Raw genomic sequence first — 20,141 nt, 5'->3', positions numbered from 1 at the left:
TGCCTCATCAGTGTTTTTAATATAATAGTCTCCCTTTACTTTAAACTCATTTTTCTTGTGTTTTTGTGATTGAAGATGTTGATTATAACTACTCTTCAAAACATCCTTTGAACAGATATCACAATGTTTTCTTTCCAACTCAAGAGGAGATATTTGATGAAATAGATTAAATGTGTGTTTGTTGGTTCGGAGGTGTTTTCTATAATGTTTATATTCGTGATTACAAACATCGCAGTACGTTGTATTCACCATATTTATAGAATAAAACTTTGCTTGAACTAAAATTTTCTTGATGAAAATTTCGTTTAATTTATAGGTGAATCTGTGCTTAAAAACCATTTTATCCTCCAACTTTTTCACTTAATAAATACAATGTTTCAAGACACAAAAGACAAGTTTCAATCAATCTCTTCATCTGTTAAAGATACTGAGAAATATGTCAAGGATGTAAAATTGAACAAAGATAAATATAACAACTATTGGATAAAAACTATTATGGTAAATAATATGAGTTCTTCAATTTCCTTCAGTGGAAGGGCCTTTAGTATACCTGGTAGAACATCAATTAAAGTATCTCTAACAAAAGTTTCTCCTCTCCTTCTAGTAATATATTCAAAACTAGAAAAAACAATGAAACAAGAAAAAGTATCAAAGAACAAAAACCTTATGGATGAAGCTTTAGAAAGAAAAGATAAGACCATCTGTAATATGCAAGGAGAAATTTGTATTTTTTTCAACAACCCTAAAGATGTAAATCTTGATGAAATAAAGGATGTTAATATATCAGGTGAAATGACATTTCGTTCAATAGTAGTTAACGATAATTTTAAAATTACCTTTAATATAAAAAATGTTGTCGTTGAATCTGATAATGAAAAAGTATATCGATATCGATGGTAATATACAACTGAAAGTATAGATGAATTTCAGTTTAAGTAAAGTTTTACTTTATAAATATGCTAGACTTTCCTGATTCTCCATATGACAAATTTGAGAATTGTCCTGCGTGTGAAAGACAGGGATTAAACACAGAGTCAAAAGCCTATAAACAATGTATATTCTGTGATTATCTTCTAATTAATGATAATAAAAAATATAAAAAGGAAAATAATTCTTTTAGATTTACACCAAAAATGAATTACTTTACAAGATTGATTAGAGAAATGAATGTAAAGTATGAGGATGATAACACACCTTTCCTTACAAGGGAAGAAACTGAACGTATAAGAGAAATGTTCAAAGGATTGTTGTTGTATATTATTCATGGATGTAATTTTCAGGGAAATATCAACACAAGATATTGTATAAATAAAATAATGGATTATCTTGAAATTAAACCTGAACTTAGGATAAAATATAGAGTTTCTAAAAAAGCCAATAATAAATTAAATAACCTGTTTTTCAAATATATAAATGAATGATTTTTTACCTATTTGGGAAAATAAGATAAAATTTAACAACCATAAAAATCTCCCAAATTCATTAAGATGTCTCATAGTTGGTTCAAGTGGATGTGGAAAAACCTGCTTACTTTTAAAAATGCTCCTCACTCCCAACTTTTTAGATTATGATAATTTAATAATTTTCACAAAGTCGAGTTTTCAACCAGAGTATCAACTACTCTCACAAGGTTTTAATGCTGGTCTTCAAAAAGAAGATATAATAGGTTTATTTAAACGTCAAAAAAACCTAAATGATTATAACATTGAAGATATAATTCAACTATTTTGTGATACACAGAGATGTAAAAAGAAATCAAATCTTATAACTTGTATTCTTAGTGATAATAACGATGATATACCGTCTCCCCAAGACTTGGATAAGTCAAAATAGAACCTCGTTATCTTTGATGATTGTGTTAATGAGAGAAACCAAACGGTAATGGACAGCTACTACACAAGAGGGAGACATTCTTCTTGTAATTGTATTTATCTTAGTCAATCGTACTTTCAACTTCCTCGTCGTTCCATCAGAAACAATGCTAATACTTTTATTTTATTCAAGTTAAATTCAATAGATATCAATAATTTTTGGAGAGATAATTGTTCTACATTATGTAGTAAAAAGAAATTTGAGGATTATATGAAGCACACGACTGAAAAATATAAATATATTGTTGTGAAACAAGATGAGATATTAAGGGATATATTTTTTGTTTTATAAACAATTACATATATAAATGACAACTATTATTATAAATCTTGTGGGTAAATCTGCTTCTGGAAAAAACTTTCATAAATCAAGGTTCTTGTGTAGTACAAATGAGAATATTGTAAATTTACTTAAAAAACACCCCGTGATACGCATTGTATCAACAACAACTAGAGCAATAAGACCTGGAGAAGTAAAAGGTGAAGATTATCACTATATTTCAGTGGAGGAACATATGCGATTGAGGAATGAAGGACAAATATTTGAGGAGGTTTCTCTTGGTACAACAAAATATTCACATTGTAAGAGTGAGTTAAAGAAACTAAAATCTGGTGGTGTTGGGATATTAGAAACTAATCCAGAAGGAACGAGACAAATTATTAAATATCTGAGCGGAGTGAAGATTTTATCATTCGGTTTTGATGTTGATGAAGAAACTCAACACAAACGTATGAAAAGCAGAGATGCAAGGATTAGTGAAGAAGAAATTACAACTCGCATTAATGTTAATAAAGAATTTGATGAAATATTTAAAGAAAAGGATTTATTTGAACACATCTACTTGAATGATGAAGAAAAGGAAAATTTCCCTGTTGATCTTTACAATTCATTAAATGATATTTTACAATAAATAAATGGATACAAAAGAAAGAGCAAGAAGATTTAAGGAACATCAAGAGTTGGTTTCAAAAGTTGTAAAACAACAGGAAGACATAAAGAAGAAACACAGACAGAAACTAACGGGCGAAGAAGCATTTGAAAAAAACAAGAGAAATTTTTTAAACCACTTTTAAAAACTTCCCAAGAAAAAATGAAAGATGTTTCCACAGTTCCCACAGTAGAATATACTCCTAGAAAGCTTCAAATGTTAAAAGATTTCAGTCAAATGACGGAGGAAGAATTAGAGCATTTAGGAGAATTAGAATATGATGATGAAGGTTTATTTCAACAACTGGAAGAGATTAATCAACCCCCTGATTATATTGTGAATGCTGTTCAAAACAATGAATATTCAGCGGATTCAAAAACCAAAGCAGGACTCATTCCAACAGAACAACCAGCAATATTTCATCTTGTTCAAGAAAAGGTATTGATATTTAATGATGAATTAAGGTTCTTAAGTTCTGCTCAACCACCTGTTAAACTAACTCCGAGATTAATGTTTCTTCTCACAAAAGATGGAAGACAAGGTTCAACTGTGAGGGATGAATCAAAGTATATTGATAAACCATTGGATATGGAAAATAATGATGATAGAGTATATATTGATTTGCTGAACACTCTAAATTATAAGGTTATTCTTTCTGGTAAAAGTAGGAAGAATGAGAAGGAGAAACACATTATTCAGGCTTTAAGTATCCTTGGTTCAGGTATTAGTTTTCTTCCAAATGACCCATCGCAATTAGTTAATAGACTGTTATTGTTGTTCGGCAGTAAGAAGGCTGGAAATAACAATTGTTTTAATGAAGCATCAGCCATTTTAGACCAGTTGATGAACATGAAAATAATTAATAAATCTCAATATAAAGACATTTTAACTCATATTAAATAAGATGAGAAGCACAATCCTGAGTTTTAATTTCACAACAAGCGACCACACATCTTCATTCCCATACCCACTACAACTTGACACAACAAAAGAATATGAGGCATCTTTATTGTCCATGGAGACTTATAATACCTTATTTAATATAACCGAGAAAAATGACAAGTTTAGTTATAATCCGGGAAGTGGATACAAAACGATAACAGTCTCACCGGAGCATACGAGATTTCTCAAATATCTTCCGAAATTGCTCGTCTTATGAAAGAACAGGGTGATGAACCAAAAATATTGTTATAAACATTCAAAAACATACTTCAAAATCAACGATTAAAGTTAAAAATAACTACAAGGTTGATTTCACAATTGATAATTCATTTAGAGAGTTATTAGGTTTCTCCTCAAAAAAGATTGAAACTAATGGGACGTTTTACAGTGATAATGTCATTCAAATATCCTCAGGAATAAATTCGGTGTTAATTCACTGTGATTTGATTGATGGTGCTTATAATGATGGATTAAAAACAAATACAATATTTTCATTCAGCGCATACTCAACCCCAATTGGTTATAAATTCAATATGGAGCCTAAAAATTTGGTTTATCTACCTGTGTCAGGAAAAACCATACACAGAGTAAATTTTAGGATAACCGACCAAGATAATCGTGTGATTTCTTTTAATGGAGAAGTTATATCCATCAGAATTCACCTACGTGAAGTTTTTCAATAAATAAATACGATGGTTATTGTGAGGAAGCACGAGTTGGGAAAATATAAAATAATTACAGGGGATGGGATGTTCCTTTCCCCGTACTACAAGGGTGAAGGTATGTATCTTGGTAGAGGATACTATAAACCTAAGAGACAAAGGGGTGTTGGACATCAATTTAGAGGAGATGGGATAATTGATACTCTCATGGGTATTGGTTCTACTATTCTTAAACATAAAGACCTAATTGGTTCAACTGCTTCTGCTGTGGGAAATGTAGCAGGTGCTGTAAAGAGTATAAAAGATGCTCAGAAAGAATCTCATAAATTACAAGCAATAAAAGAAATTAAGAAAGGTAAAACTCAGTTGTCTCCCCAAGAACGACAGAAAATAATTCAAATACTTGGATCAGGGTTTCAAAAGTTTTAACATCTAATTTCCTAAATAAATACAAGTATGGAAGCAATTGATAGTATCTATGATTTGGATGATACTATTATTATCTCAAACTCCACTAAAAAAGAAGATTACTTCAAGGTAAATGCAATAACTGGAACAGACTGGAATACAAATGGTACAAAAAGTTTTGAAATAAATAATCAACAAACCTATTTGAATCTCTCCGAAAGTTTCTTGTTGTGTAAATTTAAATTCACTAAGGCTGGGAATAACACAAACGCTACACTTGTAAATGATTTCTTCTGGAAAATGTTTGATAGTGTGCGATTGTATATTGGAACACAAGAAGTTGAAGCGGTTGATTATGTCTCTGCTGTATCTGAAATGATGAAATTTACACTCTATACATTCAGTGATAGAATGGGAAAGGGGTCTGTCGAAGGTTTTATTCCTGATATGTCAACGGGAACAAACACAGACCCTGGATATATTCAAAGGAAAGGAATGTATAATGATGATACAAAAGCAGAAAATAGTTTTACTGTGGCAGTTCCTCTTAAAGGTATATTTGGATTTTGTGATTATGATAAAGTTCTGTATGGTCTTAAAATTAGATTTCAACTACAAAGGAATGATAATGAAAATAGATTTCTTTTTGGTGTTGGTAATGCTTTTGGTGATCAGAATAAATTTGTAATTGAGGAGATGAGTTGGTATATCAGTGAATATACTCCTAATCTTAAAACAGAAGAGATGTTGAATCGAAGACTTAACTCAAAAAAACCACTCAGTGTATCATACCTCAAAAGAAGATGTCAACACGTTAAACTCAATCAAACTACTTACACGTGGAATTTGGGTGTTCTGGAAGGAAAGCCACGATATCTGTGGATGATTTTTAAAAAGCCAGATGGTGATACTGCGACTGATAAGAATAATGCATTGAGTGATAATGCTAAGGTGAAACAACTTCGCGTTTCTCTAGATGGAACATTTTATCCACGAGATAGATTGGAAATTAATTGGGAAAAAAATGATTTTGCTGAAGCATACAAGTCTTACCAAAAGGTGTGTGAAAGTAATGGAAATAAAGAACCTATTTTGGATATGACAGCATTTAAAAGTTTGTATACAATCTATACGTTTGACCTGAGCGCTCAAAAAGAAACTATAAAGTCTAATCGAGTGGATACTTCCCTATACATTGAAAGAGGAGAGAGTGAAGAAGTTGATACATATTGTTTGCTTTTGGAAGAAACAGAATTGCAGATTAATACAGATAATGGTGTGATGATTAGTCTCACATAATTTTTTGTTAAATAAATGAGTGGCAAAGTACCAACTGGGGTATATGTTAATCAAATCAATCTTCATAAACTATCATCTTGTGTTCAAAATCAAAAGCCTTGTACGATTAACGTTAATACAATTCAGAGAAAAGGAGCAGTAAGAATTGATGTTTTGCTCACAAGAGAACAGGTTAAAATCTTGAATGACACTGGCTCACTTAAAATTAAAATGACAAAACCAATGTTGAAAAAATATTCAATAAGAGAGACGAGTGGAGGATTTCTCCCATTTCTAATTCCTTTATTTGCTGGTTTAAGTGCGGTTGGAGCATTGACGGGTGGTATTTCAACAGCGGTCAAAACTGCCAACGAAAGGAAGGCTCAACTCCAGGCTCAAAAAGAATTGGAAAGACATAACAAAGAGTTGGAGAAACAAATTAGTGGAAGTGGTGTAATTGTAGATTTTGCTGAAAAACTTGAAGGTCTGCCTGATAAAGCGAGATTGTTAGTTGGAGATATGCTTTCTTCTATAGCACAAGCAGGTGTAAAATTAACGAAAAGAGGTAATGGATTATATCTTTCTAATAAATAAATGAGCATTGATGAGTGGTTGAAAGAATTTGGAAAGAATACAACATCAAATTTACAACTTGCCAAATATTGTAAGAAATTAAAAATTCATAATGTGGTTATTTGTATGAGAGATGAATTAACAAATGTGTCGAAACATACAAAGAATATTATTATGAACTTAGAAGATAATGATGGGAACGGTTCTCATTGGGTTTGTATTTTTAATAGTCAAGACAAATATTATTTTGATAGTTTTGGTCTTCCACCACCTGTTGAAGTCATAAAATTCTTACAGAATGGTGTTTATCAAACATTTCAAGTCCAAGAATTAAATTCCAAGTGTTGTGGTCAATTATGTCTATATGTGTTATTTCAACTCAACAAAAATAAAAAATTTTATGATATTATTTTTAATCTAATATAAATGACTTATGTTGGTAAAGATGGTTCTATCTTTGGTGTATCTCAAGAACTGGATATTGATTTATCAAATTATTACACAAAGGCACAGGCTGAACGACATAAATATAATATAAACAAAAATATTAACATGAAAAATGCTTATAAATTAAAAAATTATCCAAGCCCGACTGACGCGAATGACTTGGTGAGATTAAGCGATTTATCACAATATATATACTTAAATAAAACGGCTGTGTATTCTAAAGATACAGAAGTGTTGATATTATCTCCAGGTCATACAGAATTCACAGTTCGAATTAAAATAAATTTTTATAAAGAAGGGCGTATCGTTTGTATGAGAATAGAACAATGGGGGTATGATATGAATGATTTAGGGTATAATTGGTCATTTAAAATTAACCTCGAAGACCTGGAACAATTAAATCAGTCTCGTAAGGAAGAATATTATCCACTTGGTATCGAGAATGAGTTTTGTGGAGCCACGATTAGTAAACAACAAATAAAAGAATTTAATAAGGGTAAATATAATAATGGTTTTGCCCTTGTTTATCTCATGAAAACAGAAAAAACAGGATTATATATAATAAGTAAGGAAATACAAAATGATTTAACTATGGGAAGATGGGGAGGTGTTTCGTGCCATAATATTATTCTAACATATATTTCTAATACATAAATGACAGCAAGAAGGCTTCAAGAAAATTATCATTTCTGTGTTCAAGCATACCTTCAAGAAAAGGGTATTCGGTATTTTAATAAATATGTTCTACAACATAAGAATGAGGTATTTTCAATAAAAGATTGGCATTATGCTGATGTTGATAAACCAACAACTTTAGATTTAATTAGAATGTTAAATAATGAAAAAATTATAAGGTTAAGAAAAGGTAAGGCTCTTTTAGAAATTCAAAAGAAATTTTATTGGTATCCTGTTGTAAAAAATTATTTTGGATACAGGAATAACAAGAAATCCTGATGAATATATGTATAATATTCTATGGGGTGTAAACGATTCAAGTATAGTAAGGGATGAGGAAGGAGTTGAAGAAGAGAGGGAAGAGGAGGAAAAGGAGGAGGAGGAGAGAGAAGGAGGAAAGAGAGAAGAGAGAGAGGGAGGAAAGAGAGAGAATGAATAAATATCAAAATATGGAAACCAGTGAGATTCAAAAAAGAATAGAGGTATTAAAGAAATTAACTTATCTCACCAGGGAGGAATACAAAGAATTAAAAAGTCTATTTACAATACTTTCGACAAGACTATCGACATCGAGAAGACATGTATTTTAATTCAAGTTTTTTCTTAAATAAATGGAGGAGAGAGTGAAGGCATTTCTAAGGATTCTTTATGTTTTAAAAATTAAGATTCAAATGTGCATGTTGGAAACTAAAAAGGTTTTTGCACTCTGCAGAAATTTTTCTCATAAATAAATGAGTTATTGTCTCAAATGTAAAAAGAAAACTAATACTAAAAATATTTCATATATTAAAAGTAAAAATAACAGGGTTATACAAAAAGGTATATGTTCGGTGTGTGGTTCAAAAAAAAATCAATTTATCTCCAAACACAAACTCGGAGGAGATATACAAAAGTTTTTATCAGGAAGTAAATTTACAACTACTGGAATACCAGGGGAATTACATCTTCCAGGGTATTCTTTCTGTGGTCCAGGCACAAACTTGGATAAAAGATTAGATGAGGCAGACAATCCTAAATCCTGGAGTAAACCAATCAATAGAGTTGATGAAGTGTGCATGAGACACGATATTGATTATGGGAATACCACAACGTTGGAAGAAAAGCATGAAGCCGATAGAGAAATGTTATATAATTTGTCTCTGATACAAAAATCCAACCTTGACAGAAAAAGTTGATAGGTTCATCGTGAAGAAGATGACTAGTGCTAAATTGAAACTTGGACTTGGAAATTCAAAAAACTTATAGGCTCTAATGATGCCATTAAGACTGAAGAGCAATTAGCTGATGAATTACATAAACCAATATTCACAAAGTTTCAGAGAAGGAAAGTTTATTCCAAGGAAGTTGATTATATCTGGTCTGCTGATTTGATTGAACTCAATAATGATAAGGGGTACAAGTATGCTTTAACCGTTATTGATTTGAGGAGTAGATATGCGTGGGTTGTCCCTTTAAAAACAAAACAGGTAATACTCTTGTGTTAGCTTTTCAACAGATATTTAATAAAAGTAAGAGAAAACCTAAGAAATTGTGGACTGATGAGGGTAGAGAGTTTTATAACAAGACATTTATGAATTTTTAAAAAATAACAGTATTACATTATACAGTACCTTTAATGAAGGGAAGGCAGTTGTTGTTGAACGTTTTAATCGTACCTTAAAAGAGAGACTATATAAAAAATTCACACAACTCGGTTCACAACAATGGTTATCTTTTATTCAGGATATTGTGGATAAGTATAATGACACGATTCACACGTCAACGAATATGAAGCCATCAGAAACATTTACAAAATTAAAATATGAAAAAGAGATTAATGTCAGAAAACCTAAGTTCAAAGTTGGTGATATCGTAAGAATATATAGGTGGAAATCTCATTTTGAAAAGGGTTTTACTGAACGATGGACGAAAGAACTTTTTAAAATTGTTGATGTAATAGATACAGTTCCTTGGACTTATAAAATATATGATTTGGAAGGGGAAGAGATTTTAGGTTCATTTTATTCACAGGAATTACAAAAGACAAAACTAAGCATATAATACACCTTTGTGGACACTCGAGGGCTAAGTCCGAGGTGTATAACAGTATATAATGTGTGTCAAGGGGGACGTTCTTAGATCTGTGAACCCCAAACACAGAATCCTCAACTGAATAGTCAAGGCTTAACTTTTGTTTGTGTGTGTGTGTGCAATGGGAGCAATAGGTTGGCGCTTCACTCCCTCCTACTATACACCGTTGTGGACACTCGAGGGCTAAGTCCGAGGTGTATAACAGTATATAATGTGTGTCAAGGGGGACGTTCTTAGATCTGTGAACCCCAAACACAGAATCCTCAACTGAATAGTCAAGGCTTAACTTTTGTTTGTGTGTGTGTGTGTGTAATGGGAGCAATAGGTTGGCGCTTCACTCCCTCCTACTATACACCGTTGTGGACACTCGAGGGCCAAGTCCGAGGTGTATAACAGTATATAATGTGTGTCAAGGGGGACGTTCTTAGATCTGTGAACCCCAAACACAGAATCCTCAACTGAATAGTCAAGGCTTAACTTTTGTTTGTTGATGTGTATGTGTGTGTGTGTCCCAACCCTCACATTCAAAATCTCAACCCCAACCCTCACATTCAAAATCTCAACCCCAACTCAATCCTCGCCCAACACAATGTCTTTTTCAAAATGAGATTTCCACCTATATATATATATATTTTTACGTTTTTTTTCTTCTTCCAATTCTGTCTTTTAAGGCTTTCAGGTTTGATGACGTAGAAAGGGGGAGTAAGCCTGCACTTTCTTCCCAGAACTTTCTTGATCTTGCTCCCATCAAGCACCATCCGACAAAGAACTACATCGATAGGTTTAGATCCCAAAGAGTGATAGCAACTCCAAAAGTCTCCAAAATATAAATAAATAAAATAATAATAATAATAAATAAATAAATAAATAAATAAAAGCCCCCAAAAAAGTTTTAAGTGTCCAACATAAACCCAACTTTCCAAGTCTTCAAGGTATAACCACATTCCCGTTGAGTTTCCAAGATATGTATCACATTGTGAGTTATCAATCCAGAACCCACATTTCAAGTATTCAAAGTAAAACCAACTTACAAAGTCTCTTAAGGATAACTCATTTACTGATTTTTTCAAAATTTGTGAGTCTCCAAGGTAGGCCCCATATTTAGAACCATCTTGGCAGAACCCTTTTCCTGAGTCTCCAAGGTAGTTATTTAAACCATCAAGGCAGAACTCATTTACTGATTTTTTCAAAATTTGTGAGTCTCCAAGGTAGGCCCCATATTTAGAACCATCTTGGCAGAACCCTTTTCCTGAGTCTCCAAGGTAGTTATTTAAACCATCAAGGCAGAACTCATTTACTGATTTTTTCAAAATTTGTGAGTCTCCAAGGTAAAACTTGTATTCTGGCTCATCAAGGTATAACTTGTTCAGTGGGTATTGTCTTGATAACTCACAATGAGTACTATTGCTGTAAAACTCTTTTTCAGGATTTTGCTGGTCTCCAAGGTATAACTCTTTGGTTGGGTCATCAAGGACGAACTCGTTCTGTGGGTCTTGGTCGCTCATAAGGTCTTCAACCAAGCCAACAATTTCGCCCCAAGTTGTAGCAAAAGCAGTATTTTCATTTCGTATTTCAGACACAATTTCCTGTGAGAGAAAATAATAATGTATTAATTAAGTTATTTAATTATTAAATGAGTATGCTTCAATCAAAGTTTGAAAATAGGAAAATAAAAAATCTTACCTCAATAGATAAGAGGTTTGAATCCAGTTCATCAACTTGAAGGTTTAGTTCCATAGAAGACAGAGAGTTCCAAGGAACACCAAAGTCATCCCACTCAAGGTCTTCAACCAAGCCAACAATTTCCCCCAAGTTGTAGCAAAAGCAGTATTTTCAGATACAATTTCCTGTGAGAGAAAATAATAATGTATTAATTAAGTTATTTAATTATTAAATGAGTATGCTTCAATCAAAGTTTGAAAATAGGAAAATAAAAAATCTTACCTCAATAGATAAGAGGTTTGAATCCAGTTCATCAACTTGAAGGTTTAGTTCCATAGAAGACAGAGAGTTTGAGACAAGCACACAGAACACCATTGCCAGCAAGAACAAATGTTTAAAATGGAGCCTGGGTTTGAAGCTTTTATAGAGAAAGACTGGTGGGTGTGGTTTCCTTTGGAAATTCCCTGGGCAAGCCTAGGCAAGCCTTCATTGGGAAATTTTTCAAAACCATAACATCCTGTAATTTTCTAGTGATTTCTTTGTGAGTCAGAGATGAACTGGAAATGATGTAAGAGTGGGCGGGGCTTAGCAAAAGTAGGCGGAGCTTAGGAAAAGTGGGCGTGGCTTAGAAAAATACCTTATGAAAAGTGGGCGGAGCTTAGCAAAAGTGGGCGGGGCTTAGGAAAAGTGGGCGTGGCTTAGAAAAATACCTCATGAAAAGTGGGCGGAGCTTAGCAAAAGTGGGCGGAGCTTAGGAAAAGTGGGCGTGGCTTAGAAAAATTACCTTATGAAAAGTGGGCGGGGCTTAACAAAAGTGGGCGGGGCTTAAAGAAAAGTGGGCGGGGCTTAACAAAAAATAACCTGTGGCTCAGGAGGTGGTCAAACAAGAGCATTAAGAGAAGTTTATCATTTCGTAATGGCACAAATGGGGTATCTTAAAAAATATAAAGATTCAAATGTTTTGTTTGTCAATATTTTAGATGGGGATTATTGTGCAAAGAAAATTAAACTATTGAAGGAATTTGAGAATGAACAAATCTTTATAGGTTCAATGAGTGAGCTGTTCAATTCAATGAGGTTCAACCTCCAAGTTAAAAGGGGAGACAAATAAATATACCTTGGGATAAAAAGGGGATTTATTTTTAGGGAAAAAAAATATAAATCGCTGAAAATCCCCCATTCATTTACATGGGGAAAAGTGAGCCAGAATCAGTATTCTTACCCTACTTATATATATATATATATATACATATATATATATATATATATATATATATACATATATATATATATATATATATATGTATGTATACGTGTGCATATATCTTCTTCTTTCGGCTGCTCCCGATAGGGGTCGCCACAGCGGATCATCCGTATGATCCGCATAGTGATTTGGCACGTTTTACGCCGGATGCCCTTCCTGACGCAACCCTGGTCGCCTCTTATGACACAGGGATATGGTATATCTATTTTAACCAGGGTATACACCGGCCCAGTATACTGGAACTCATTTCGCCGACCTCGGAAGGATGACAGGTTGAGTCAACCCCCTGGTGTATTAATTCAGTGGACCAACGGGGCTTGAACTCAGGACCTTTTGGATCCCAAGCCGCTGCCCTTACCACTGCGCCAACACCAGGCATATATATATATATATATATATATATATATATATATATATATATATATATATATATATATATATATATATATATATATATATATATATATATATATATATATATATATTGTTACTGGCCGGGGGGTCAGCTGTCAACCAACCACTCTGAACGGAACTGCAAGTCGAGTCGGCCCGACCGATCGCCCGGAATATAGGTCGCCGCCCGGATAACTCCAAGCGACGGGTTCTTGTAGTAGAACCGAAATACGTCAATCGGCAGATCACGTGGGGTAGGGTCGATTGCCAATCCTCAATGTACCTAAATACCCACGTGATCCAACGACCGGGGTATTCCACCCTCGACGGAACTCTTACTGAACAAACCGCCGAGGCGAGCTTGTCCGTGCGTGATTCCGAGCGGCGTAATCGCCGAGAACCCTCGGTCCAAATGTCCCCCTATTACGGCAAACCAACGGCTTTCTAACTCCCAACACACGAAATGTTCTGTCAATGAGGGAATGGACGCAACGAGCAGGTTTACATTCACACAAGGACATTTATTATAATGAAACACGTATGCAATTATATAAGGCAAAACACGTATGCAATTATACAAGCAACAAAAGAACTACAACGGTCCACTTGTTATGTACAGTCATTTACACTTAACAGCAGTTCCGACTTATCAGATGGGCCCACGGACACACGTACGCACGCGCGCGTGCACACACACACACACACACACACACACACACACACACACACACACACACACACACACACTCACACACACACACACACAATAAACGGTGGCTGAGGCCTTTAATCACGAGCTCCAGCTCGGAGGACAGGTGAGCTGGAACTCAGAGCTTTATTCGAACCTTTCCACCTCGTGTGGTCTTCAACTTGTCCGGACCCGGGCTCCAGCGAGAGTGAGCTGGATCCAATCGCCGTGAGCTGCGTCCCTTCCCGAGCTCCCGCGAATCCTCCCGCGCTTCTCAACACATGCCGGTGAGATGAGGCGCCGTTCTATCCTGTCGATGCGTCGCTTCCCCGAGGAACCAACTCCAATAAGAGGCCGATGCGTCGCACCAAGCCGTGAAACAAAATGGAGAACAAAAAGCTCCACGAACCAAGAAGGAGAGGAAGAAGAGGAAGAAGCCTCCACTCGCAGCTCGAGCCGAAGAACCGGCTCAAGTTCCTTCCAAAACAAAGCAGCAGCAGAAGCTCACTGAGCCAGCCGAAGCAAAAAGCTTCCGAAGGCCTCAAACCAAGCAAGCCAAGCAGGACCCAATGGCCTGCTGAACGACTGCTCTCTCCGAAGCAAAAAAGCTCACTCCTCCCACGGGACTCGGCACACAAACTCTGCACATGGGACTCAGAACGGGACTCTTCACGAACTGTGCCACGGGACTCCCACCCGAACTCAGCCCACGAACTCAGCCCCACCACGGGACTCCCAGGGGACTCTTTTTGAACAAATAAAAGATGTCCACTTTATCCTTTGCACCCCCTCCCCCGCACCCGGTGTGGCTCATGCCCTCGTGATCCACCCCCCGCTCAACCACGGGTGGGAGGGAGTTGTTGACGTCACGGGATGGCAGGGCTCTTCTTTCTCTTCGCAGAAGAGGGGGAGGGACGTCTCCATTGTTTGGTTCCCTATTAAATCGATCCGCAGCGCATCTAATGGATCTCTGAACATTTAAACAATGAAAGGTGAGCTATCTCGGGAACATGCACTTATCAACATAGCTGACTAAGGGAACCTGTATGTTGTGTGCAATTGAATTCCAAATTTGTAACACTACCCCCTCCCCTTTTTACAGACTCGTCCCGAGTCGTCAAATTTTCGTGTGACCAGCATGTGTATGTTTTCCCCTCGTACGTTCTACCTTCGGATCCCTGAGTGCGACATTTCTTTATACGTGTCCCAAAAATAAATAACCTAATGCGCTGCGTAACTCACTAAAGAAATTCTCACAGACTCATTCGGACAACTTAACTAAAATTGCCGGTGCTAAAACAAACATGCAGGTGGGGTTCCATGTATTTACAATCTTAACTTATCTATTACATCACACTAACCATGGCCCAGGACTTGTGATCTGTGAAAGAGGAAAGGCAAAAGTCATAGCAAAGTCTTTGGTGCAGGGGAATGGATGGAGATGGTCGCAAAACACAAAAATGGACTGGATGCACAGGCTACCTGCAGGGCAGTCCTCACAAAACTGGATGGTCCTGGCACGCATGGTAATGGATGGATTCAGGGGCAAACACAAACAAGGGCTAGCATGCATGGGGTCATGGCAGAGGCAGGAAACTAGGCATGGCAAGGTAAGCCCATGCAGAACAGGCAGCTGCAGCACAACAGGCCGGCAGGTGAAGCTGCCCGGCCTCTGGTGTGGTTCCATCAGGTCTGGAGTGAGTGCGGTAGTGCCGGCCGCTCTGAAGGCGAGCTCAGACCTAGCCTACTGTCTCCCCCCACTCTATCACCTTTGCCTGGCTCTGTCCATACCCACTCCCTTAATTTGCCACACAACACGACAAAATTTTGCCCCTCTTTATTTTTATTTCCCTTTTATAATTGTCTCCCTAACCCCTTTATTGTCTTTGTCCGGCTAGCCTATCATGTCCACCTCGCCTACTCCCAACCCCTACGTTCCCTCTCGAGAGGAATAGGGAGAAACTCGCGTCCTGTCTCGAGGCCCAATTAAGCCTCAGAATGGCCTCCTCAGAGTTCAGCGACCTACCAATGTGAGTCCAGTGGCCTACAACGAGCGAAGGGATGGATGGTGCGAAGGGGTACATCTCCTATCTACCCTAACATTCATTAACCTGAAACTACTCTGGGGATTTCCAAAAACGCCTCACACTTTAAAACTATCGGTTCTAAAAACCATGATTCCCGTTGCCTGTGTTTGTGTCCATTATAAATTTGGGCCTTGCCCTCAAATTTTCATACGTGCCCTCGCACAATTTCCTGGCTTGGGCAGCGTGGCTCAACTGGCAGGAACTCCCCCTCTGCCGAACTCTAACCATGGCACCCCCAGGCCCACTGGCTGCCTCCGAGCTTAGCTGCTCCCTACAACGCGGGGGGTTGCCCTCTCTGGCATTGCCCCCGTCCGATGCCCACGTGGCGTGTTGATGCCCCAGGTCCCTTTCCGAGGGTCGCCCGTGCCCACTGCACTGCTCCCATGGTATTCTGGCGCTACGGGTCCCGTTTCCGACGCGTCGCCCGTGCCCACTACACTATCCCGGCCCCTCTTGGGCCCTTGGCCTACTCTGGCCGACTAGTCCGGTGCCTGGGGTGCCCACTAAACAAATACTCAACTTTCCACAGCCACGCTCCCAGCCGGTCCATGAACTCTTGCACCCCTCCAAACGGGTTTCGTGCCTTCTCTGGACACCAACAACAAAACGACCTCCTGTTAGTAAATTTGAATAACCCACTCGCTAACATTAAACTGACTCCGGGGTCACTTGGGTGGGAATCACTCCTCTCCCCAACCAGTCATTCGCACCATGCATTCTACATTCGCTCCACTCGCACACTTGGGCCCACTGTGCTGCACTCATTCCTCACACACTTTCCATTTCGCAACTCACACCAACACTCCACACTGCCATCCTTCGAACTAAATCCCCTGACGAACTCGTGCTCCCTCGTCATCCCTTAAAACTCATGCACATTCCATTTACTCTACGTAGCTAAGCTACGCCTCCACTTCACATTTCCAGTCTGTCCGTGTCTCCAAAAATCCAAAAATTCCCATTTCCTAAATCTAAACTGAAATCCCTCTCACTAATCCATTCAACGGGCTCCATGAGGTACAACCCATGTCCCCATGAAGCCGGTCTAACTATCGCTATCCCATCCCCCTAACTAGTACTTCCTGTGCCCCCACAAGGGGGTCTTCCACCCCTTGCCTGGGAATCCTGTTCCCCCGAAGCGAGGCTTGCTTTTCTCAACTCTTTTTTTTTTTCATAATGCGCACCACCAGCGTGGCAGCTCACAGCCGCACTCTTTTTCCGTGACGTCATGGCAGCTGCTTGTGCCCCGCGCACCTCGTCCCTCTTGGACGGTACCATCCGGCAGGAATTCCCTTCTGCCGGATTCCAAACACACGTGCCTCCATGACGTCACTCTGCCCATCTCAAAGCAAGCCCCGCGTTTTGAGGGGTTCCCCACGCGAACACATGTGCTCTGCTCGTCGGAGCTTTACAAACACGCTAGCGTGGAGAACCCATCCGGTCCAAATTCCGAATCCAGCCTAGCTTCTGTCCGTCCGTGGGATCGGCTAACATCCACCACTGGCGTTTCCGGACTGGGTTTCACCTGCGCAGCCGTTCATGTGGTGGCCTTGTGCGTAGCACAGCACGGACCCCGCGCTCGCTGCTGTGCAAACCCGGCATGGTGCTCAAAATAGCTGTGGCCGCTACTCGGCCCTTGTCCTTCATCTGGTCCCGTCGCCGTCGCCGTTCAACGCACACACTACTGCGTGCCACGACGCTCACACACTCCACCATGGCACTCGGACACGGAGATGCGGTTGCGTTCTCCCGCATACCGACTGTCATCTCCCTCACGTACAGCGACCTCACACACGCTGTCTCTCTCACACATCGCCTTTCACTCACACACACCATACCACTCACACACGGTGCTTCATCCACACGCGGTGTTTCATCCACACCATGCGTGCTGGAAAGCACGCATTTTGGCACACTCGCAAACACACATTTCGACACCACACACACTGGAACAACCACGCTGGGAATTAGCACCACCTTAAGGGGTCCCGGGGTTTCCATAACCCCCAAGCTCCACGTGCACCCATTCACAGCACTTGCCCCCTTTACCTTGCAAGGCTCGAGCGGACTCTCCTCTTCGCAATTCGCCTCAAGGGGGCACAGTCCCTAACCTCGTTCCCGAAGGAGGCTATCCTGCTGTTCGCACCGGGTCACAAAACACTCCCCCAGCTCAACCCCATTGTCCCTCACTATGCCTACCTGTGTGTGCTCGTCAATTACCTGGAATTTCTCCTCTACTTGCTTTATCTCAGTCACCTCGTTTATTATTTCCGTTTCTTCCTGGCTTTTCGTCTCTGTTTCCTGTTCTATTCCCCGTGGCTCTGGTATTTCTGTCACCTCGTTTATTATTTCCCTCGTCTCGACGTGTCTTGCCGTACACGTCTCCGTCACCCCTTTTAATTTTTCCCTCTGTGTCACCGTCACTTTCTCTGTCACCTGCTCGAGTCTCGCCCAACGCGTCTCCCGAATTACTTTGTCCTCCACCGCGCGACCGACACAGTCCACACTCCCCCTCAGCTCGTTCGCTCCAACACGTGGCGCCGCCATTTTGAGCTCCACTGCCTGTGTTTCGCCCCTCTCAATTGCCATTCTGCCCGCCTGCAGGCATCGCCCCACGCTCTGCATCTCACCCCGCAGCGTTTGCACATTCTCATCCATTTTTGCCAGCAATATTTCTTATAGCTGGCCCATGTCAGGTGGCCCGGTGGCAGTCGCTTCGCCATTATCGGGCGCGGATCCACCGGGGACTGAGGAGGGATTTTGACAGAGGAGGGGAGGGGGGGTGTCATACACCGCGGCCCCCGCCGCTGCGCCGATTGCGGACTCTGCATTTATTTGCGGGGAATAGTCAACCTGCATAATGGGAGTGTCCTGCATGGTCATTTCGTCCTGAGCCATAGATTCTAACATTTCCAAATCCATTCCTAATCCCTCCTGCCCCTGCTCGCCTTGGCTGAACATTTTACGTGCTGGGAATAAAATTTATAACGCTCGTAATTTGAGGACACGGGGGGGGGCGGGGGGGGTTTGCTCCGTATACCCCTGATCTGACTCCGTGAATTTTGCTACGGAGGCTGAGGGGGCCGAATCGTACTCCTGACAACCAATTGTCACTGGCCGGGGGTCAGCCGCCAACCGACCGCTCTGAACGGAACCGCCAAGTCGAGTCGGTCCGACTGATCGCCCGGAATATAGATCGCTGCCCGGATAACTACGAGCGACGGGTCCTTGTACAAGAACCAAAATACGCCAATCGGCAGATCACGTGGGGTAGGGTCGATTGCCAATCTTCAATGTACCTAAATACCCACGTGATCCAACTACCGGGGTATTCCACCCTCGACGGAACTCGTACGGAACAAACCGCCGAGGCGAGCTTGTCCCTGCACGATTCCGAACGGCGTAATCGCCGAGAACCGTCGGTCCAAATGTCCCCCTATTACGGCAAACCAACGGCTTACTAACTCCCAACACACGAAATGTTCAGTCAATGAGGGAATGGACGCAACGAGCAGGTTTACATTCACACAAGGACATTTATTATAATGAAACACGTATGCAATTATATAAGGCAAAACACGTATGCAATTATACAAGCAACAAAAGCATGACAAAAGAACAACAACCGTCTACTTATTATATGCAGTCATTTACACTAAACAGCAGTTCCTACTTATTAGACGGGCCCATGGACACACGTACACACACACACACACACACACACACACACACACACACACACATACACACACACACACACATACACACACACACACACACACACACACACACACACACATACACACACACACACACATACACACACACACACACACACACACACACACACACACACACACACATACACACACGAAACGGTGGCTGAGGCCTTTAATCACGAGCTCCAGCTCGGAGGACAGGTGATCTGGAACTCAGAGCTTGATTCTAACCTTTCCACTTCGTGCGGTCTTCAACTTGTCCGGACCTGAGCTCCAGCGAGAGCGAGCTGGATCCAATCGCCGTGAGCCGCGTTCCTTCCCTAGCTCCCACGAATCCTCCCGTGCTGCTCAACACATGCCGGTGAGATGAGGCGCCGATCCTTCCTGTCGATGAGTCGCTTCCCTGAGGAACCAACTCCAAGAAGAGGCCGATGCGTCGCACCAAGCCGGGAAACAAAATGGAGAACGAAAAG

The 20,141-nt window shown here is 39.7% G+C and overlaps 1 protein-coding gene and 1 long non-coding RNA gene across 6 annotated transcripts in view; one reads left to right on the top strand and one right to left on the bottom strand.

Moving 5' to 3' along the window:
- The window catches only part of LOC147028914 (zinc finger E-box-binding homeobox protein zag-1-like), a 131,731-nt gene that overhangs the window by 68,012 nt on the left and 43,578 nt on the right, over positions 1–20,141 (top strand). The gene's annotated exons all lie outside the window — the stretch shown is intronic.
- LOC147028915 (uncharacterized) lies at positions 11,125–12,085 on the bottom strand. The gene is made up of 3 exons (XR_015057771.1): positions 11,800–12,085; positions 11,539–11,702; positions 11,125–11,441 (listed from the first exon to the last, which is right to left on the bottom strand). It is a non-coding gene; the product is annotated as an uncharacterized LOC147028915 (long non-coding RNA).

The sequence above is a fragment of the Eptatretus burgeri genome, chromosome 4 (assembly GCF_056783735.1).
Source record: "Eptatretus burgeri isolate ZD-2024b chromosome 4, Ebu_testis_v1, whole genome shotgun sequence".
Classification (NCBI taxonomy): domain Eukaryota; kingdom Metazoa; phylum Chordata; class Myxini; order Myxiniformes; family Myxinidae; genus Eptatretus; species Eptatretus burgeri.
This window is presented reverse-complemented; position numbering and strand designations above follow the sequence as displayed.